We start from the raw sequence: 23409 nt of genomic DNA, 5'->3' as shown, positions 1-23409 counted from the left end.
GAGTGCGTGCGAGTCTCTGAGTGAGTGGCTGTGAGTCCCTGAGTGAGTGACTGAGTGTGACTCTGTGAGTCTCTGAGTGCGTGTTACTCTGCGAGTCTGTGTGTGTCAGAATTAGTCTGTGAGTCTGTGTATGAGTTACTCTGTGAGTCTGTGTGAGTGAGTCTGTGAGTGAGTCTGTGGGTCTCCTTGAGTGAGTGTAAGTCTGTGTGAGTGACTGTGATTCTCTGAGTGACTCAGTGAGTCTCTTGAGTGTGGCTCTGTGAGTCTGAGTGAGTGACTGTGAGTCTCTTGAGTGTGGCTGTGAGTCTCTTGAGTGAGGCTCTGTGATTTTGAGTGAGTGACTCTGTGAGTCTCTTGAGTGTGGCTCTGTGATTCTGAGTGAGTCACTGTGAGTCTCTTGAGTGTGGCTGTGAGTCTCTTGAGTGTGGCTCTGTGAGTCTGAGTGAGTGACTGTGAGTCTCTTGAGTGTGGCTGTGAGTCTCTGAGTGTGGCTCTGTGAGTCTGAGTGAGTGACTCGTCATCACCATCGTCATCAACATCATCATCACCGTCGTCATCATCTTCATCACCACCTCCATTACCCAGGTGCCATGGGGTCGACACGCTGAGATGGGATGGGTGGCCAGCACCACGCCTGGCCGCCTTTGTCTCCTCCCATTCACCGAACCTGGATACTCATTTTAAGGCAGAATAGACCTGGGATGGGACCGAGATTGGTTCAGATACTCGTCACCGATGTTGGCCGTGAGTGGGAATAGAACTCGGGTCGCCGGATCCCGTCGCACGGTGCGCTAACCACTTCGGCACCGCTCCCCATGTAATCCTCACTTCAAGCACACACCTCATCACCGACACAGCTTCCACATCGTCATATCCACCACTCCTCCCCCAGGCCCATCGCTTACAACACTCTCACCCCTTCCCTCTCCACAATGCCGATGCACCTCACACTCCCCACACCTCCCATGCTCCCACCAGCAGCTTCCACTCCCGATGACGCCTCCTCACAATACCCCTTCACTCCCTCCCATCGGACCGCCGTTCTCAAACTATAACTTTAAACTAAGCTATATTTTGATTTAAAGCTTTCGTGAATGCAGGGATTCATATTCTTGGTTCTTTCGGTAAAGTCACGTAGAAGGGAAACAATAAAATAATAAAAATATAAAACAATAAAATTCTCGCGACGTTTCGACTGCAACACAAGCAATCATCACCACCTGATGATGATCATCATCACCTGATGATTGCTTGTGTTGCAGTCGAAACGTCGTGAGAATTTTATTATTTTATATTTTTATTATTTTATTGTTTCCCTTCTATGCGACTTTACCGAAAGAACCAAGAATACAAACTATATTTTTTATTTTACCAGTTTGAGGCCCCACTGAGCTATGGAGCTATTTTTCAGAAGCAACCTGGCTATCACAAATGTTATCTTCAACGAAGTGGCTTATCCCGTGGAAATTTATAGAGGTCAAATACTCTAAACGCGTGATGTTTATTCTAAATGTAGTGAGAGAGACATGCAACCTCAAAATATACAGCAGGCGACAGGGTCCGGATTGAATCCACGGCCTCCTGCGTACCAGGCGAGGTAGTTAACATATTGCCACTGTGGTGCCCTGTGGTCACGTGAGGCCTACTACTTCTGAATGGCTTGTGATGCATATTTGAACATTACTGCAAGCGTCTTAGCCTCATTCATTAGTCAGGTATTCGAAGGGAATATTGGCATTTGGTAACGCTATTTCAAATATCGCTCATTAAACGTTCAATTTTAATGCAATGCAATTGAGGGACTTTGTGGGGTCTTGTCGTGGTCTGGAGCTGTGGTTGTTGTGTTGCTACCTTGCCCAAGCTTGCATTGGTTGACAAATTGGCAGGAATGTATGTACTTTGTATTTTTAGCAATTTGCTTACATTTTCCCCATCTTGCCTCTCATCGGTTTTGGAAATAGCTCGCTGACCCTCCCCTACTGGACATATGTGAAAAAGATCTTCATAGCTCATCGGATTCCTCCAGGATATAAAATAGATTCTGATTCTGATTAATCAGTGGCGCTGCGAACAACCTATTCCCTCTATTGCTGCGGGAATCTGCATCCACACATGATCAAGCACCCCTTGTAATGCAATACACTTGGTTCCTTTGTCATAGACATGTAATTCTGCAAATGCGCAGAAATGTCTACCGTATGCGACTTACTCCAGACAAGGTTAGACTATTAAACGTGACCTGTTGTGACACGTCTAATGTGTATTGTGTGGTCGTTATCACAGAAAGATGCATCTGGTAATGTCCTAATGGACCAAAAATAGTAAAAAGGAGGCTGGGTCTGTGTTGTTCAGAGTGACCACCATATACAGACTCTTGTACGTACAAACGAGTTCGGTTCCATAGGTCTGTTCGTAAGTCGATTTGTTCGTGAGTCCAACTTTACTCCCGTCGATTTCAAACACGTTTTACGACTTGTACACTAAACACGGGGAATGGCTTTAACAGTTGCCTCTGGTTCTTCACGTTCTGCAGATGTAGATGCCACCATCACCACCTATTGTGCGGTGGTTGAACTTGCGACTCTCGGTCCGAACAGGAAACTGGACATACGGACAGGTTTGATCATATCTCTGAAAGTTCATAAGTCGAATGTTCGTAAGTAGAGGAGTCCCTGTGTAGTGGCATAGAATCGTAATGTAACAGCATAGCGCCTGCTGCTGGCAGGGAAAGGGATCTGAGGCTTACGGCCCTGACGTCAGCAGGCCAGGTTATACACAAGAGGGGGATCTAGGGAAAGGTCGCAGAAGGGGCACTGAATTCATAATGATACAATAATTCAGAAACACTGTACAAGTGTACAGCACGTCAGATCATTACATGGCCTAACCCTGGTTGGAAACACCGTGGGAGTGAAGAAGAAGATTGATTAATAATCATTATTTACATTTGTAAGGTGCATTTTTATCCGTATGCCACCAGACTTAACTTGGAGTGTCTAAATTCTCTTTGCCCACCAGAATGAATAGACCTCATCTTTCCCACCCCTGCAGACTTGGTATTAAAGTAGATACATGCTAATGTTTACAAAGTAACGGGCTCTTGACCAATTTCATTTCCACATAAATCAATCATTTGGAAATAGGCCCCACTATTCCCCACCGACTACAGCACTCTAATCTTGCCTCCTCGTTTTGCCTCTTCCACCTGCCTCATGCTCGTCAGCACCGCCTTTCGTGCAGCCATGCGGGTGTGAGGTCATCATCACGAGAGGCCGTGCACTTCTTCGTTCGCACGCGGCAGAGGAACCACTGAAGTCAAACGTTTAAATACGTGCGGTTTAGTGGGGTCATTTCCGAGCGAACTCGGTTTAGAAGTGTTTATCGTTGAATGTGGAAGGGTTTGGGTTAGTTTTCGGGTTACCACCTTTTCCACTATGGAGATCAAAAACAGACCTATGTTTCAGTCTGTCTAGGTCTGTCAACAACCATGCAGTAGTAAAGTTCAGCACAGTACCGGTACCAGATCTCGGTACAAATTAATTCATGCCACCCAAACACAGATGCCAATTCACAGACTGTCTCGGCTGGACCGGGACAGGAGGTAACCCAAGGGTAGTGGGAGGATAACCGCTTTGTGAGCTATTTGTAAGTAATGCGTTTAGAGTATTTGGCTACTATAAATTTCCACGTGATAAGCCACTTCGTTAAGCTATAATTTGTGGCCAGGTCGCTTCTGAAAAAGAGCTATATAGCTCTCAATGGGCCTTACCTGGTAAACAAAAAATAGTTTACTTTAATGGTATACATACTTGAATTTTATTGCGGATGTTTTAAAACATGTCTTGTCTAACTGTCCACTTTGTTTGAATTTCAGTGGGAGAAGATGCTTCTCACACAGACGTTAAAGCAGGTACCAGAGTCCACCTGAAGCTACTGCAGTGTGCGCTTCATATAGGATTCCATCCATTACTGTTGGTGCGATGGTTTGGATTTTCAAGTTGAAATCTCCTAGTTCATTTTATTTTTACCCAAGCGACAACTCAATTGTCAACGGTAGTCCTGTTTGGAAGAGGCATCCATGTCTCTTGAGTTCCACATCTTGGAGAGGATGTGATTAGTCAGCATCGATGCCATTTTAGTTGGTGTCACGCATAATGCGTGCATTCTTAAATTACTGACGCTGACTGAAGACTGAAGATGCAAGTGTGCCATCTGACAATGATAGTTATGAAGCCATTTTTTGTCATTGCCAATCTTCCTTTGTGCTCTGTCAGATTCTGGGATAACACGGCCTTGGTGAAGTCCCCTGGACTTGTGTAATTTCTGTATCAATTTTTTTTGTTTCATTTTGAAATCTCTGCTCCACTTCCTTCAATTGCATCCATCTGCACCTCCGATTAGCACGGCTGGCTGACGTACGGCGCGAAAGAGGTTCAACGCACATACCTACAAGGAGTGTAAATTCATACGGTGCCAGAAACTCTGCACGAGTTCGTGCCGCGTTCTCCCGATGTTGCCGTCGATGTTTGTCCAGCGACAAGCCATTCGTTGCCACGCGCGAACCTGTCTCACCTCCACAATCACAGGGCCGAGTGCGTGACGTGTCTGGCAAGCCGTGTGATGTGTCTGCGGATGATAATCTTCAGCAGAGGCCTGTGCCTTCTCCCACAGACGCCGCGCAACTGACGCCGCTCCCAGCGCCGCCGACCTCTGCTTCCCCGGCCACGGCCACGGGGAGTTCCTCTCCTTTGCTGGACACCCCGTGTGCTGGACCTGCTGCTCCACCACACTTGCCTGCCCACTACACAGGCACAAAGAGGTACGGGCAGAACTAATGCATAAACGCTTTCAACATAAGTTGGAGAGAGCTGAGCCTTTCTAGGAATTCGGCAATGCTTTCCCACCTGTGACTGCTCCCGATATATGACTCGAGAGCATGTAGGTTTTGCTTGCAGGCCACACACACACACACATGAATGATGTGTTTGGTATTATCTCATGGAAAATAATAAGTTGCACAAGGACCAGGGTCATGCCCCATTCATTCTGAACGATTAAACCAAACTGACCCACGTTCACACACGAGAGCAGAGAGGTTGGCTGCAGGGTGATGCGCGCAAAGAACGCGTCACTGTGAAAGTGTTAGAAGGTTCCCCTTCGTACCTTCTTACTCTCCCTCCCACCCCCTCCTTCCGGTCAGGTGATTTTGAAGTGTCGTCGTCACGCGAGGACGTGGACCGAGACAGCGCGTGGAACCAGTGGCTGCGCTCCGAGATCCCGGGGCTCTTCCTGCTGGCCCTGCACACATTTACCGTGAGTTGGCGCAGATGTGGCCTCGCGACTGGGGCTGCCACCTGTCTGTGTTTGACCCCCGGACAGTGTTCGGGTGGCAGCAGGAATTGATTTGTGTCGAGATCTGGTACCCCGGGTATGACTATGGTTGAATTTTATCACCGTGAACGGCACAGTTTTAACAGTAGACCTGGGCTCGCTGAGAAATGTGCCTGGGTTTGCTCTGTCGTGGAAATGGTGGCAACTGTACTTGGGGCATCGGCACGTGTATTCGCGCTCCGGCTCCATTTACACCGAGAGTCACGTGCTCGTCTCGTGTGGGGAGTGGTGGTGTAGCTGTTAGGGGGCATCCATTTAGTATGTATGCATGGAGGGGGGAGGAGGGGTTAACCCAAATGCGTACGCTTGCGTATGGGGGTCTACTGACAATGTGTAAGCCGACTGCAACGGCATGAATCTGCCCATCGCAGTGACATGGGGAAGTAATTGCTTCCGACAAAGGCGTTCTATGACCTTTTAAATCGTACTCAGGTTTGAGAACGGGGACAGTTTGCATTAATGATCCTGAATCCTTACAATTCCTTGACTCTCCGGCAGTGGTGAATCGTTCCAACCACCAGTAGGAATCGTGTATATGTGTGTACGTGTATGCACAGCTGTACCCATTGGCTTCTGTTGTGGTCATGTACGTTTATTTTTTATTTCGTGGAATATCACTTGCTGTATTCCACGCGGTGAGTTCTTTGTGTAGATAGGAATCATGTTATGTAGAGAATATAAATCTTATTCAGTACCTCTATATGTCTCCCACAGACGAGCGGGGAGACAGCAGCCAGGCGGTGAGCCGGCACTCCCAACAATCGCCCAAGATCTGCGGTTCTCTTTGCATTCCGATATTTGCAGCCACTTACTGAGTGTTTACATGTGGGGGGAAACCAGTACACTCGCAGAAAACGAACGAATGTGAGCAAGGGGGCAACGTTCTATCCCGTGCAGATGGAACAGATTCCACAGTTGTGTTCCACTGCCTCCTGGCAAGCCAGGGTATGACTCATCCTCGATGCCCACCGGAAGGGAGATTGCACACTTGCAATTGAATTCTCTGAGATTATTTATATCATGGGGTAGGCAGTGACAAAGCCCCTGACTCACTTAACACGAACATGCGGTCCAGTGCATTGTACGTGCAAGGATACTCGCTTTCCAAAATGTATTAATGTGTGTTGTGCTTGAATCTTGACTTAAAGCTTTCGTGACTGCAGGAATTAATATTCTTTGGGTCTTTCGATAAAGTCACGTAGATAGAACAATAAAATAATAAAAATAAAGTGAATACAAAATAATAATAATAAAAATATCACGACGTTTCAATCGCAACACAAGCAATCTTCATCATTTTTCGCCTGATGACGATTGCTTGTGTTGCGATCGAAACGTCGTGATATATTTTACTTTTGTATTCACTTTATTTTTATTTATTGTTCTATCTACGTGACTTTACGGAAAGACCCAAAGAATATGTGTTGAACTTCTTTCGCAGTGTACGTAGCCAACCGTGCTAATCTGTGGTACATTAACACCTTGCCACAAATGCCCTGTTGCTCATGAGCCCAGCGACTCAAATGAATCAGGCGCAAGGTTTGCGTGATTAATGCTTACATAGTGGGGTCTATAATGAACAATATGGCTGAAGCTCGAGTTCTGTTCATTTAAAACCAAACGTGTTTCTTACCAACCATACCTGGTGTTTGCACACAGATACAGATTCTGGGCGATGCGTTCTACACCATTCGGAATGCGCTGTTGCAATGTGCAGCCACAGCTGCTGCAAAAATATTTGTCTCGGTTTGATCCACTGAACAATATCCACTGACCACACCGCACGCGCAACAATGATATAACTATGAACAAAAATATAAATAAATTAGGATGGTTTATTAAATATATTGCACGTAAGAAAATACAGCAATAGACGTAAAAATACATGGCAGTTTAACACGTAGGCTTTCGCGACAAATATCCATAATACAGGTTTTACGGGTTGGATCGCGTAAATATATGTGTCATTATGAGACCTTTGCCAGTAGCAAGATATAGTAATAGGTTTTTACCCTTTTATCTGGCACCAAAACTGACACCTTTATACAAGGGATCATGTTTGCAATAACCACAACACAAGCAGTCAAAATGCAAACAAAAAGAGACAATTCTGATAATAATATACACTGTCCTTGAAGCTGATTGGTCCACACCCGAGATGGCTTTTCTTAGAGCCTAGTCTCCACTGGTGTTGGACCAGATGACGCCAAAAGGCATACAACTCAAAAACAGCGCACTATCAGAGTATTGAGAGCTCGGGGTAAGAATTTACATTATGAGACCTCCTTTGCCAGTAGCAAGATATAGTAATAGGTTTTTACCCTTTTATCTGGCACCAAAACTGACACCTTTATACAAGGGATCATGTTTGCAATAACCACAACACAAGCAGTCAAAATGCAAACAAAAAGAGACAATTCTGATAATAATATACACTGTCCTTGAAGCTGATTGGTCCACACCCGAGATGGCTTTTCTTAGAGCCTAGTCTCCACTGGTGTTGGACCAGATGACGCCAAAAGGCATACAACTCAAAAACAGCGCACTATCAGAGTATTGAGAGCTCGGGGTAAGAATTTACATTATGAGACCTCCTTTGCCAGTAGCAAGATATAGTAATAGGTTTTTACCCTTTTATCTGGCACCAAAACTGACACCTTTATACAAGGGATCATGTTTGCATAAAGGTGTTAGTTATGGTACCAGATAAAAGGGTAAAAACCTATTACAATTTAAATGTGTCGTTAAACCCGCCACCACCCGACAGCCAACTAGTAAGGGTTGTCACGTAAACAGAACATGCCAATTCATCACTAGTACAGCACACCGGTGTGTGGTGTAGCCATTTCTGTGAGCAGTCACAAGCTAATCACTCAGCTATTTCAATGCTAAATTCTATGCTAATTCCTTTGTCAAGGGGTGCCTCTGTGGATGTGTATACTTTAACTTAGCTATTTCAATGCTAAATTCTATGCTAATTCCTTTGTCAAGGGGTGCCTCTGCGGATGTGTATGCTTTAACATAGCCATTTCTGTGACCAGTGACAAGCTAATCACTCAGCCATTTCAATGCTAAATTATATGCTAATTCCTTTGTCAAGGCGCTCTGTTTCTTCTCACACAGCTTAAAGGTCGTGATCTGAGCGTGGCTTTTTTCACTCCAGTGCTGTGCTCCAGACAGTCTCGTCCCTTCACCTGATGAAGGCCGCTTGTGTTGTGGCCGAAACGTCGTGAGAATATTATTGTGTTATTTTATTTTATCAATTTATTATTTTATTCTCATTCTACGTGACTTTACCAAAAGAACCAAGAATATGTTGAACTTCTTTTATACCATACGTAGCCAACCGTGTTAATCGGCCTTTGTGCCTGTGGTCAGCAACCGTGATTGATAAAACGTCCCATATGCATAGTGATGCTATGGCATCCACTGCATGGTGATAAATAAATTATGTATTAGCGCGTGCGTGTGCTCAACGGTGGATGTCTTGTGTTCCAGAGGAAAAGCCCTTCCCGTGCAGCGACTGATCGTACGGAGCGACGCAGAAGTCGAAGCTCAAGAGACACGTCCTGAGCGTTCACCACGTGCCCTTCGATAGCGCGCTGGACTCGGACTGTGCCAAGAAGAGAAGGCGGCTGGCTGGGTGCCGAGACCACGGCTCAACTCTGGATTTGGAGCGCGCACGATGCTCACGGAGAACTCCCTGATGATTTATTTCATCTTGAAGATGAATCCTTGCAGTCACGAAAGCTTTTAATTGAGAGGTGGCCATGTTAGTGAGACCGCAGCCCATTAATGCAGAGGCACCTAACAGGGCAATGCAACTCAGAGAGTCGGAGATAACAGCCAAACGGCAGGAACGAATGGGAGCGCCACAGCAAGTTACGACTTTGCTTGGTTAATAACGTCCTTCCAATGATTGCTCAGCTTATACCCATCTTCTCGGTTGAAATTGCCTCCGTGTTTATTTTTCTGGATGGCTTCATGGACAAATCTTTTATGGTAGCCCAAAGGTTTGCAGAGTACCTTGGTCTCGGAAAAAATAATATCGTGCGAGCCCACTGCGTTATAACAATGATCATCCACGGCAGAGGTATTGGTTCTGCCATGTTTCAAATCTGCCTTGTGTTCGCGAACACGGTCTGAGACATATCGTTTCGTTTCCCCAATATAACTGCTGCTGCAGACACAGCTTAGTTTGTAGACGCCTGGGTATTGCATGTCAGGAATGACATCCTTCACAGGTGGGATAAAATCATGGATTTTGTGTTCTGTATTGAATCGGACCTGGATCTTGTGTTTGTTTAAGATTTTGGAAATATTTTTGGTAACACCTGCTATGTATGGCAAGGTGATGGTTTTGATTGGGCCCTCAGATGGTTGTCTCTCCATAGCTGGAGATACAGCTTTGCGGATTGTGCGGTCTGAGTATCCATTCATCTTGAGGGCTTGGTGTATGTGTAGAGGCATTAATCGGCACTGCCCATCCTGTTAGCGAGTAGCTCCCCCTTCTCTTCAACAGGGGGTGGAAGCGCTATCACGCCACTGTTAATGACTATGGCCCAAGCGGCCAACGACAATCCCTGGGAAGTGGATCCTGAGACACATTCCCCGGACCTCGGGAGGGGGGACTGGGGGATGATGTCACCTTCCAGAAAGTTTTGGAAGGGAGGCGTGGCTAGGGCGGAGCAAGCCACGAACCAGTATATAAGCCGGACCTCTCAAGGGTCCGGCTCAGGCATCTCCAAGCCGAAGACTGTAGACCTGGGCTGAAGTTAGGACCCTGGACCCCAAGCTCCGTCGTCCTTCCAAGGGTCGGAGCTCAGTGAGGCCAGTGGTCAGGACCCGAAGACCCTGGCACGGTCGGGTCAGCATAGCCTCCCCTAGGGCCCCCAGCCGGAGGACGGGGAATTAACGGGTTCCCAGTGTTAGGGCCCGTGTAGTCCGGAGGCCATACCTCCCCAGGTATCGGGTGAAGGGGCCGCTACCCCTTTGTGTTAGGGACCCTGTAAAATAATGTTAATAAATATCGTGTTGCCTCACAAGAAGTTCTCCGCCGATGATTTACCCACAACATATGTGCTCCAGTTCACTGGCTAGGTGGCGCTGGTCGGAGATGCAGTGGATTATTTTTTCCGCCTGAGGACGACCGCTTGTGTTGCGATCGAAACGTAATATATTATTTTTTATTTTATTTTTATACCTACGTGACTTTACCGAAAGATCAAAAGGGTATGGATTTCTGCAGTCACGAAAGCTTCAAATCACCACCAAAATAAGATGTTGTATATGAACGACAATGACTATCTCCATTTTCCAAATGTTACCCACCAGAGATCCTTTCTGTATATACACAACAGCAAGCTAATTATAGCACCATACGTTCAGTCCCTATTCATGACACACTTGACTCCCAATCCCCATGTAAGATTGCAATATAATTTCTGCATGAGGGCCCATCAAAAAGTGTTGAGAATGGACACTTTTTCCAAAAAACTACGTTAAATAGTCTTAATTAAAAGTCCAGTATAGTACTATTCGTGGCACTCATAAGTGAACTTCATTATTGCTCATGTTAATTATTACAATATTAACTATTTACCCAGGAAAGCCTCATTGAGTCTAAAGACTGATTTTTTTTCAGAAGTTTCCCATTGCATTTAGATATTTGGCAATTACATTAATGAGCGTTTGGCTCTGTGTGAGTAGAACCCAGAGAGACCCCCACCTTGCACATGGGGAAACATCACAACTCTGCACAGATTCTACCCACACTCGATAAATAATTAAAACCGATCTTGGTTTGAAGCTTTTGTGACTGCAGGAATCCATACTCTTTGGTTCTTTCGGTAAAGTCACTTTGGTAGAAATAAAATAAAATAAATCACGACGTTTCGATAGCAACACAAGCCATCGTCTTCAGGTGAAAATCGCGACAGCCGCGATGTCTGCTGCGAGCAGCACGATGTCTGCTGCCTTGTGAAGAGAAGCTGTTACCAGCAAGTCCCACATCCACAATTGGAATTTTTATTTACAGGCAGTCCTCGACTTATGAACGCCCAAATTACAAACAGTCGCACTTCAGAACCAACTGCCATGAAATAATAATTATTTTATATGGGGTCGTCTATAAATGACGTCATGCGATTTTGGACGATTTTTGACCCCCCCCCCCCTCGTCACGGCGTCACAAAAAGTCAGACCCCCTCCCTCAAATATGACGTCACAAAGCTCTGCCGCCCCCCCCCCCCCAAATCATATTTCCATTTTGAAAATTAAATATGACTCAAATCGCTGTAAACTATTGTCATTGTAGCGCGTATTTAATGTGGTGCTGCACTCTGTTGTTGTCGGAGAAAACATTAAAAAGTCTATTTAACTAAATAGAACGTGTTGTCTATATTTATTTAAAGTTGCGCATTTTGATGTGACGTCACATTTCTTAAACCCCCCTCCTCATCACACATCGTCACAAATGTCTGACCCCCCCCTCCCCAGGTGCGTGACGTCATTTATGGACGGCCCCCATCGCCTTAAAACGCGAACTCGCGCTTGCAAACTGAAACCACGGAACTTTTTTTGTTCAGCAGCGCGATCCTCCGCGAGATGTAATGAGTCGGTCTCGCGCTGTGAGTGAGTGTGAGTGAGACAGCATCGTCCCCCACTCCTCCTGATGTCGAGGGTAAATGGGCGAGGTTTAGGACTGACTCATGCAGCTGCAATGGCTGCTTTGTGTACGCGGTCCAGACCTCCCCAGAGACCCTGGCTGACAGAGGAGGTGTTCAGGATGGTTGAGAAAAAGCGACAGGCCCACTCTAATCGTCTACAGCATCCCACGTCAGAGAATGAGGAGGCTTACCGCAGCCTTCGCTCGGAGGTTCGGAGAGACGTGAGGCGCTGCAAGGATGGGTGGTGGTCGCGGGTTGCTGAGGAGATGGAGTCTGCCTCAGTGGCCCGCGATCACAAATCCCTATTTAACTCCATTAAAAAAGTAACCTACAGCGCCACACCTATTACCATTGTAGGGGTAATCGTCACTCACCACTCTGTGGGCTGGTAGCTTCCCCTTATCGTCAATAGGGGGCGGAAGCGCTATCACGCCAGGGCTAATGTCCATGGCCCAAAAAGGGGCCAAGACAATAAATATCGTGTTGCCTCATCAGAAGTTTCTTCGTCAATTTATACCCACTACACCATCATTAGGGTAACGAAGGGTGATCCAATCTCCGACCCCCAGCGACAGGTTTGCAGATTTGCTGAGCATTTCTGTGAGGTCCTGGGGGAGGGGGAATCCCTCAGCCTGGAAAACATCATGGGACAAAGTGGGGATGACCCTGCTGAGGATGCGGTGCCTCAAATATTGGAGGAGGAAGTCACCCTCTGTGAGTGGCTGGCTGAGGTACCATCCGTTGAGGAAGTACTGAGGGCGATCCAGAGTCTGAGACCAGGAAAGGCACCGAGCAGAGAGATCTCCCAAGCGAAATGCTGAGGGAGGGTTGCGTTTGTGCGTAGACTGCCCTACATGACATCATAACAACAGTCTGGGCCACTGGACGGGTTCCGCAGGATTGGAAGGATGCCCTGGCGGTCCCCCTCTTTAAGAAGGGGGACCGCACAGACTGTAACAACTACAGGGGCATCTAACTCCTCAGTGTGCCAGGAAAGGTCCTGGCAAGGATTATTCAACATCGCCTTGCTAGGTACGCTAAGGAAAGGCTTGCGGAGCCCCAATGCGGTTTCAGGAATAGGCGGTCCTGCAAAAATGTCATTTTCTGTCCGTCTGCTACAGCAGAGGTGGAGGGAATTCCAACTAGACCTACATCTCTGCTTTATTGACCTGGTCAAGGCCTATGATACCATCAGTAGGCCTGGGCTCTGGGTTGTTCTTCGTGCTTTCAGAGTCCCTGACCCTCTGCTCACACTCATTAAGGACCTTCATGATGGTGAGCAGACCCGAGTAAAACTACATAGCCGGGAGTCAGAGCCATTCCCTGCGACAGGGATGTCCTCTGGCTCCAACATTATTTAACATCTATTTCGACCACATAGTTCGTGAAGCCTTCAGTAGCTGTACCAGAGGAATTTACGTCTGGTACTGATACAATGGGAGGCTGATCGATGCCCAGGTGCGGTCAAGGGATGTCTCCCTATTGGTCAACCACATTATGTATGCCGACGACCTGGTAATTGCTGCTCATTCAGAGGAGGAGTTGGAGGCGCTGCTGCTGAAACTGGAGTGTGCCACAAAGAGGTGGGGCCTTACCATCAGCCCCACCAAAACGAAGCACCTGCCTGGGTATTTTGTGCCATTGGGCACTCTATCCCCACAACTCCCAATCGGCGATGGGGCAGTTTGGGAGAGAGTGGAGAGTTTTCCATACCTGGGCAGTGTGCTCATGATCAGCTCCGGTTTAACAGCAGAGGTCTCACTCCGAATTAGTCGAGCAGCATTATCTTTTCATCGGTTGTGTAACGTTGTGTGGAAGCTACCTGGTCTGTCGCTCCGCATGAAGCTTCGGTTCTTCTCGGCCACAGTCATTCCCTCCCTTCTCTACGCTTGCAAAACGTGGACCCCCCTAATGCAGCATCTTCACCGGTTAGAAACATTTAGGCTGGCCTGCCTACGATCAATCCTGGGTTTAACCAGGCTGGATTGTGTGAGGAGCTCACAAATCCTCGAAAGATCTGGACAAAGTCCCATCGGTGAGCTCCTCCAGCAGGCAAGGCTGCGTTGGCTGGGCCATGTAGCCTGCATGCCCAATCACCGCATGCCCAAACAGCTTTTGTTCGGCCGGATCGAGGGAGCTTAACGGGCGTGGCACGGACTAGAGAAGAGATGGCCTCTGTGGAGGAGGCTCGTGAAGGACGCTACTGGGCAGTTGGAGGCAGTCGCCCTCCAACAACAATGGAGGGCGGAGGAGCGACGCTCAGAAAAACGAGCAGAGCGTTGGGTGGCTAAAGCCCAGCAAGTTGGCACAGTAGGGGGCACAGGTGGTGCATCAGCCAGTAATCTCAGTCACCTCAGTCAGTCGACCAGTGGCACCTGGGTCTGCCCCGTGACCTCCTGCCAGCCGGCGATCGACACTTCACGTAGCCTCAAGGTGCACATAGCCTGGCACAAGCGTCGTGGTGACGTCACCGCCACTTAGTGGCGAATGGCGGTTGTTGTTTTGAGACAGTAAGAGAGTGTGAGGTCGACTCAGCCTCAGATGAGTACCTGGTGCGGTGTGTCGTAAACATCGCTCCTGGGGGAGACAAAGGCCGCCGTGGAGGAGAATCCTAAAATAATAAAAGCTTTTATTATAATAAAAGCTTTGATTATAATATTATGATATTATAATAAAAGCTATACTAAAAGCTTTTTAAATTAAAAATACAAAAAAAATTGAAATAATGAAAGCTTTTATTATTTAAATTTTATTATTTAATTTTTGAATTGGCAGAATCTACACGCCATATTCTTGGTTCTTCAGGTAAAGTCACGTAGATTTGAAAATAAAAATAATTAAATTAAATTTAAAAATATAAATTATAATATTTAAACTAATAAAAGCTTTTATTATTTTCAATTTATTATTTTCAATGTATTATTTTAATTTTATTAACAGGTCCCTGCAGGGTGGGCTGGTAGGACAAGTCTCTGCGCTGTCTATTGCTGATTTCACACCCAACAGCACGAGATTTCACTTCGTTAAAGTATTGAAAGGGGACGGACGGACACATTAATCTTTTGCAGGCTGGTACACTCAGTTTACAACTTCGTTCCTACCAGTATTTCACTTCGTTAAAGTATTGAAAGGGGACGGACGGACGGACACATTAATCTTTTGCAGGCTGGTACACTCAGTTTACAACTTCGTTCCTACCAGTATTATGACTTTACCGAAGGAAGCAATAATCTGGCGTGTAGATGCTGCCATCTGCTGGCCACCATTGTTGGGTGTAGATTGTGACTTAAAACTTTCGTGACTTCAGGAATTCATATTCTTGGTTCTTTCGGTAAAGTCACGTCCATAGAAAATAAAAAAATATCAAATCAAATAAAAATGTGAAATTTTAAATAATAAAAGCAAAAAACCCACATTAATATTCTTGGTTCTTTCGGTAAAGTCACGGAGATAAAAAAAATACAATTTTAAAATAATCAATTGAATAAAAGCTTTTAATATTATTTAAGCTTTTGTTATATTCAATTTATTATTTTAATTTTTAAATTGGCAGAATCTACACGCCACGTTGGTGGCCGGCAGGTGGCAACATCTACACGCCGAATTCTTGTTTTTTTCGTTAAAGTCACGTAGATTTTAAAATAAAAATAATATAATTTAATTAAAAAATACAAATAATAAATTGAAAATAACAAAAGCTTTCATAATTTGCATTTTTAATTTTTTTTATTATTTTCTATCTACGTGACTTTACCGAAAGAAGCAATAATATGGCGTGTGGATGCTGCCATCTGGTGGCCACTAACGTTGGCAGGTGGCAGCATCTACACGCCAGATTCTTGGTTCTTTGGGTAAAATATAAATAATAAAGAAAAGTAAAAAAATTCATGATTTAGTATTTTTTCATTTAATTCTATTATTTTCATTTTCAAATCTACGTTACTTTACCGAAAGAACCAAGAATATGGCGTGTAGATTCTGCCAATTTAAAAAAAATTGCAAATTATAATAATAAATTGAAAATAATAAAAGCTTTCATTATTTTCCATTTATCTTTTGTATTTTTTTATTTAATTTTATTATTTTTATTTTCAACCTACATGGCTTTACCGAAAGAACCAAGAATATGAATCTGGATTTGGATTATTATTTTCAATCTATTTTAATTTTTAAATTGGCAGCATCTATACGCCATATTCTTGGTTCTATCGGTAAAGTCACGTCGATAGAAAATAAAATTTTTTTCAAATAAAATCAAATAAAAAGTGTGAAATGGAAAATAATAAAAGTAAAAAACCCACATTCATATTCTTGGTTCTTTCGGTAAAGTCACAGAGATAAAAAAAAATGAAACAAAATTTTGATTTTAAAATAATAAATTGAAAATAATAATAAATGCTTTTATTATTTTCCATTTTTTTATTTTTAAATTGGCAGAATCTACACGCTATAGCTTAGTTCTTTGGGTAAAGTCACGTAGATGGAAAATATAAATAATAAAAGAAAAGTTAAAATTTAAATAATATTAAAAAAAAAAAAATTTGTTTCCCTTCTACGTGACTTTACTGAAAGAACCAATAATATGAATCCCTGCAGTCACGAAAGCTTTACATCAAAATATAATAATAACAATTCATGATTTTCATTTAATTATTTTATTTTTATTTTCAAATCTACGTGACTTTACCGAAAGAACCAAGAATATGGCGTGTAGATTATGCCAATTTAAAAATTACAAATAAAGTAATTTTATTATTTCCGATTTCTTTTTTATTTAATTTATTTCATTATTTTTAAATCTACGTGACTTTACCGAAAGAACCAAGAATATGAATCTGGATTTTTGCTTATTAATTTCAATTTATTATTTTAATTTTTCAATTTGCAGAATCTACACGCCACGTTGGTGGCCGGCAGATGGCAGCATCTACACGCCATATTCTTGGTTCATCTTCTTTGGTTCTTTCGGTAAAGTCACGTAGCATGGGAATAAAATAATAAATTGAAAAAATAAAATAACACAATAAAATTCTCACGACGTTTCGGCCACAACACAAGCGGCCTTCATCAGGTGAAGGGACGAGACTGTCTGGAGGACAGCGCTGGAGTGAACAAAGCCAAGCTCAGATCGAGACCTTTAAGCTGTGTGAGAAGGAACAAAGCGCCTTGACAAAGGAATTAGCATTGAATTTAGCATTGAAATGGCTGAGTGATTAGCTTGTGACTGGTCACAGATATGGCTATGTTAAAGTCAAAGCATACACATCCTCAGAGGCACCCCTTGACAAAGGAATTAGCATAGAATTTAGCATTGAAATAGCTGAGTGATTAGCTTGTGACTGGTCACAGAAATGGATATGTTAAAGTCAAAGCATACACATTCACAGAGGCACCTAGTAAAAATCAAACAGGAAAATTTAGCATTGAAATAACTGAGTGATTAGCTTGTGACTGGTCACAGAAATGGCTATGTTAAAGTCAAAGCCTACACATCTGAGCTATTAATAGTAACTGGGTCAGTGTCTTCTTCAAATATTGTTCAGGCTCTGGAGACTTCCAAAGTTATTCGTGATGTTATACATTTGGTTCGTTTTGAGCATAATCGCGACCTTATATAATTATGACGTGATATACACGCTGAATATACGCACACAAACATCGTGTACACGTGTGTCGTGCCCTCTATTGTCCACATAGACGGCTTGTGCTGACTAGAGAACGATCTTAACAAACAATGTCGTGACATGTATCAGCCCTTTGTCGATCCAGCGTTTTGATAGAGGCCTCCCCCACACCATGTCGTTCGTGGGAGTTGTTTAACCATACTTCACCATGCCGGTCAATGCGGGTTTGGTGAAGTGAGGAGGCCCAGAAACTTGTATATGCAGATACGAGTTTGCCTGTGCTTGCATCTGCAGAATTACATTCTCATACATCTTCAAGTATAGTTTAATACTTCCACAAATGCATTTATTCTTGAGGATTCCATAAAGTACTGTGGTAAAAAGAAAACAACTTGATTTGAATACATTTCGATTTAAAGCTTTCGTGACTGCAGGGATTCATCTTCTTGGTTCTTTCGGTAAAGTCACGTAGAAGGGAAATAATAAAATAATAAAAATAAAACATAATAAAATAAAATTCTCACGACGTTTCGGCCACAACACAAGCAGCCGTCTTCAGGTGAAGAAACATAACTGTCGGAAAGACAGTGCTCCAATGAACACTGCTAAGCTTGGCAGCATATTTTAAGCTGGGTGGGAGGAGCAGAGCGCCTTGCCAAAAGAGTTTACATATCAACAGAAGAATTTAGCATTGAAGTAGCTGTGTTAATGTGATAGATTAGCAGGATGGTAAAGTCAGAAATTAGCATATACCTGGGATTTTAGCATGATGTTAATGTGAGGAATTAGCATGTAACTTGTCACGGAAGTAGCTATGTTAAAGTCAGAGTTTATATATCAACAGAGGCATTTAGTATATTGACGCTAAAGAACTGCAACTACCCAACTATCATACAATAAACCGATGTGAAAGAACTAAATATAAACTACATCAATATAATCAATGTACTCAATATATTCTCCACTAAGCTGAGCTACTAACAATAAGTCATTATACATTACACTTCTATGTCGCAAAAATTATTATAATATGCCTCCAAATAATATTTTTATTATAAACTGCCATAGACAGACACCAACATTGAATTATACACTGCGTTACTATACACTACCTTAGATTATAATAATATTAGACTTGTAATATTACACTATGTATTATTTTACCAACCCTACTGTATACCACACTGCTGTATATTGACTATACAATTACGATACTATATAATACCAAATAAATTATATTAAACATTACACTGAGTACTTTGTTGAACAGGGAATGCTTTGAGCTTGTGGGTTGAATCCATCTGTGTGGAGTTGTGCTATTTCTCCATATGCAAGGTGGGGTCTCTCTGGGTTCCACTCACACAAACATCTCAATGCAATGGGACCTTTCTGAAAATGCAGTACTTAGACTCAATGAAGCTTTCCTGGGTAACTAGTTGACATTGTAATATTAGCATGAGAGATAATGACGTTCAGTTATAAGTGCCATTAATAGTACTATACTGTACTTTTATTGAAGACTATAATTTACGTAGTTGTTTGTAAAAAAAGTGTCCGTCTCAAAACTTTTTAACGGGCCCTCATACATAAATTATATTACAGTCTTATATGGAGATTGCGAGTCAGAGTGTCGTGAATAGTGGACTGAACGTGTGGTGCAATCATTATATTGTTGGTGTGTATATACAGAAAGCCCTATTAGGTGGGTAACATTACGAAAATGGAGGTAGTTCGTCATTGTTGTTTAGAAACAAAATATTATTTGGGTGGATAAGAGGGTAAAATCGTACATGATAGGAACTGCAATATTGTGGAGTTCTGGTATAATGAGTTCTAGTATATATGAATCTTATGTCATTTTAAGTATGCCTGTGTGAGTACACTCGTGACACGGGTGTCATGCGCGTGACCTTTGTCTTTTGTTTCAGATGTGCGAGAGCAACTCCGCTGCGAGTCAAGGTGGTGCTGGGAGAATTGCCTTCACCATTTATGGCACTTCACCAGCACCCATCTCAACCCCACCTCAATCCGGTAGAGTTACAAGAGCGAAAAAACTTATCTCTTGTGACGTCTGTGGGAAAAAATTCCAACTGGCATGGTGCCTAGAAGCCCACATAAGAACGCACAAGGAGACCTGTGAACAATGGTGCGGCATATGCGGACGAAGGTTTGATCAGCTAGGAAAATTAAAAAGGCATATGAAGAGCCACGAAAAGGATTATATGATAAAGGGTGCACCAAGCTTGGTGAATAACGGCAGTTTTGCCAATGCGGTGTTGAATCCACCGTCGCCCTATGAGATGTGCTCAGTCTGCGGATTTTTACGTCCTATTGAAATCCTGAAAACTCATGAAAGTCTTCACGCACAGTTCATGTACAGACCGAAGCCTGAACATGAATACACTTCGACAAAAGATAGCGGCGTTAAGATAAATGACATGAAATCCAATTTTCTTGAATGCTTTGGCCTAGTTCCACGTCAACAAACTGCTTCACCAGTCAGTGAGAATAAACCATACGCTGCTCTCGATCCTATTACGAGCATGAAAGTGTTGATGGCCTTGCAGCAGAAGAAGAAGGAAAAGCGAAGTCGACCTAAGTCCATTAAAAGAAAAAAGGCCACCACCAGCGTCACCAATTGCAGCAGTAGCAACAGCCAGAATTCGGACATCAAGAGGATGGACTGCACGGAAGCAGGAGGCTGCGTGGAGCAGTGCATCCCCAAGGTGGATGAACCCAACCTGGCACTTTTAGGTACGTCCTAGTAATGCACACACTACATTTCATTTGGATGTAATTCATAATTTCACAAATTAGTTAATGTACGCATTGTTGACCATATTTGTATGCCTGCGCTGAGGAGTCTAGAGATCTGATGTGGTGCTGCTCGGATGTTGGGTTAAACCGTGAAACTCTGGGTTTCAGTCACCGAGCCATGATTAAACTGGCTTCTCGTTGATGGTCTTATCCAGTTACCAAACACTTCTTCCAGCAAACACTTCTGATGTCGCGTGATGTGTAAGGAATTGCAATAACCTCCTAGTGGATAAAAAACGGTCACGAAGGGATGTCATGAGTAGTGCAATGATATCTCCTTCCACGAGCTCTTCTCTTACATGAGGTGGTTCTGTGGGGGCTACCGTCCCCCGCCATCGCTGAATTGTCGGGGCCGTTGTCCACCGACTCCCCCGGTCCATTCATACCGCTACCCCCCCGGTTGCTCTGTCAGGTCCAGACTACCGACCCCTAATGCCTCGCCCCCCTGTACCTCTGCCTGGGATGTCGACCGCGTTTGCGTAGCTTAATTAGCGGCTCGTACGCTTTGCGCTTGCGATGCGTTACCCTGTTCAACGGCGGCGTGTCGCGGTGAGCGCGCTCGCAAAGTAAAACCCCGTCCTGCACGGAAATAAACAGGTGCGGCGCGCCGCCATGGGATTCCCTCCCACCCACGCTCCACGCGGTTAAGCAAAAACAAACACGCCGCGATTACTTTGCTCCGATTTAACGGGCTGTTTACACAGCTGCGTATTCGCGCACGCTAGTTGCTTAATTCGCTATCTCGCTATTAGACAATCGCGGGGGGCGCGACCGCCACCCCGCCACCCCATCACACTGGTGCGCGAGCGTTAAGCCCTACTGTAAACAATCGTACAGGTACACGAGCGCTAAACGCCACCGAAACCAGACGCGTAGGCACGCGCACACTGAGCACTCCGCCTCGTTGTAAACAACCGCGCACGCACGCGAGCGCAAAGCTCTACTGTAGGCGATTGCGCAGGTACGAGAGCGCTGGGCACCACCGAAAATAGTCGTGTAGGCACGCGCGCGCTGAACAATACTGTAAACGATCGTACAGGTACGGACACCAAGCACGCTCTACTCCCTTATTCGCCGCAAACAGCCGCGTGTGCGCACGAACACAAAACACTCTCCACCCTCCTCTTCACCCTCCAAAGGACCACACGAAACAGTTTATTCCCCTACCAGTTATTTTATTAACTGCGAGCAACCCGTTAAGCTACGCATAATTGTGTGGGTCAGTGGATGTCAGCCTATTCCCCTTGGGATCCTAGACTGTATTTCATCTGCCTATCGCTCTGCTTTCTACCCTCGATCAAATAGCCCAAACTTACCTCTCTCTCTTACTCACGTGTACTTCCACTCTGCTGCACTGGAAGCTGTAGGAACGCGATCAGTAGAGGGTTGAGCCTGGCTGCGCTGAAGTTCGTCATGCGGACGTCTCGAACGGCTGACTCCCCTCCTGCGTGGACCGCGATGATTTTTGAAGAAGACTGTCTTGCTACCTGAATCCCCCTCCCTTTATCCCACCTACAACAAAGGAATTTCGCCGTTTCGCTCCCTTGGCCTCCCGTCCAATCAGGGGCTCGGATTTTCCCGCCCTTTCGATACCCGGATCCCAGCTCGGGTGATGTCGCCGCAGTGATCTCTCCGACGTCCGCTCTCTGTTCTCCCGCTACCAGTCCACTGACCCGTGCTTGTGCGTGCGTGGTTCCACTCGCGGTGGCACGATGGCCCTTGCCGTGACCATGCAACTTTAATATTAGGTCATGGCGCCGCAGTGCATGTCAGCTACAGGGGGAAGATCGCCCAATTTCCCGGCCGCAAGAAACCATGAAGTTCGATCCCATTAGGGACTTCTGGAAAAAAACCTATCGGCCGGGTGACCTCCCCTCCCGGCTCTACGTGGGGCGTGTGTGCGTTCGTGCGGGCGGGGGGGGGGGGGTGGCGAGGGTGCACCGCGTCGGCGTCGGCATCCCCCGGTGGCGGCTTCACGGTGGTGGGCACGGCCTCGGCAGAGCGGCTCTGCTGCGGCGGCCTCACGACTGTGCAGTGGGCAAAACGCGGACGTCTGAGAAGGCACCGGCCCCGGGAGAGTGGCGGGAAATCCGAGGCATCGGTGACGGCGTCGCGGCTGTGGGCACGGCTCCGCTGGAGCGGCTCTGCTGCGGCGGCACCACACCCTGCAGACTCAGACTGATTCGGGTAATAGTGGCTCGCAGACACACCGGGAATAAATCGTTAGTGATCGATAACAGCCTCGTGTGGTTTCTACGAGTGTGGGGAAAGTGCATGGTGGTGTGTTTGCGCTCGCCGGAACGCGTGTGGTCGGTGCGCGGTGTCACGGTAGAAGACACGCCGCGCCCGAAGGACTCGGCGAGTGAGCGCTTCGTCCTGTGACCCCGGACTCCCGCCCTGCTGCGTGTGGGCTATCACCAATCCCAAATATCCGCCCCTCCAGCCCTTTAAATAAACTCCAATACAACCCCCCAATCGGCTACGCGTGTACGAGTGACGTCCCTGCCCTCTGACCCCCGACCCCCCCGTCCCGCGCGTGCGATTGGTGTGTCGCTCTAAAAAAATCCCCGCCCCGCAGCCCTTTAAACAATCTCCATTGCCCGCCCTCGGCGGCAATGCGTGTGCGAAGGACGTCATTCGCTCTGACCCCTGACCCCCCGTTCAGCTCGTGTGAGTGGTGCGCGGGGTTGTGTGAGCAGAGACGTCGCGTTTGAGTGGCTGAGAAGCGACGGATTGATTCCAGGCAGCCACGTGCCAGCCCCGAGCTATGCCCCACAAACAGGACCTGCGGACCCGAGGGGCTGCGGCGTGAGGAGAGGAGCCGGAGAGCGGCAGCCCTCTCACCGCGAGCGAGGATTCGAGTAGCGGCTGCTCTCACTCGACCGAGGAGTCCGGAGCCCGCAGCCCTC

This window comes from Petromyzon marinus, chromosome 11 (genome assembly GCF_048934315.1).
Source record: "Petromyzon marinus isolate PM22_M1 ecotype Great Lakes invasive population chromosome 11, UKy_Petmar_22M1.pri1.0, whole genome shotgun sequence".
Lineage (NCBI taxonomy): Eukaryota > Metazoa > Chordata > Hyperoartia > Petromyzontiformes > Petromyzontidae > Petromyzon > Petromyzon marinus.
The sequence above is the reverse complement of the archived record's forward strand: the minus strand, read 5'-3'. Positions refer to the sequence as shown.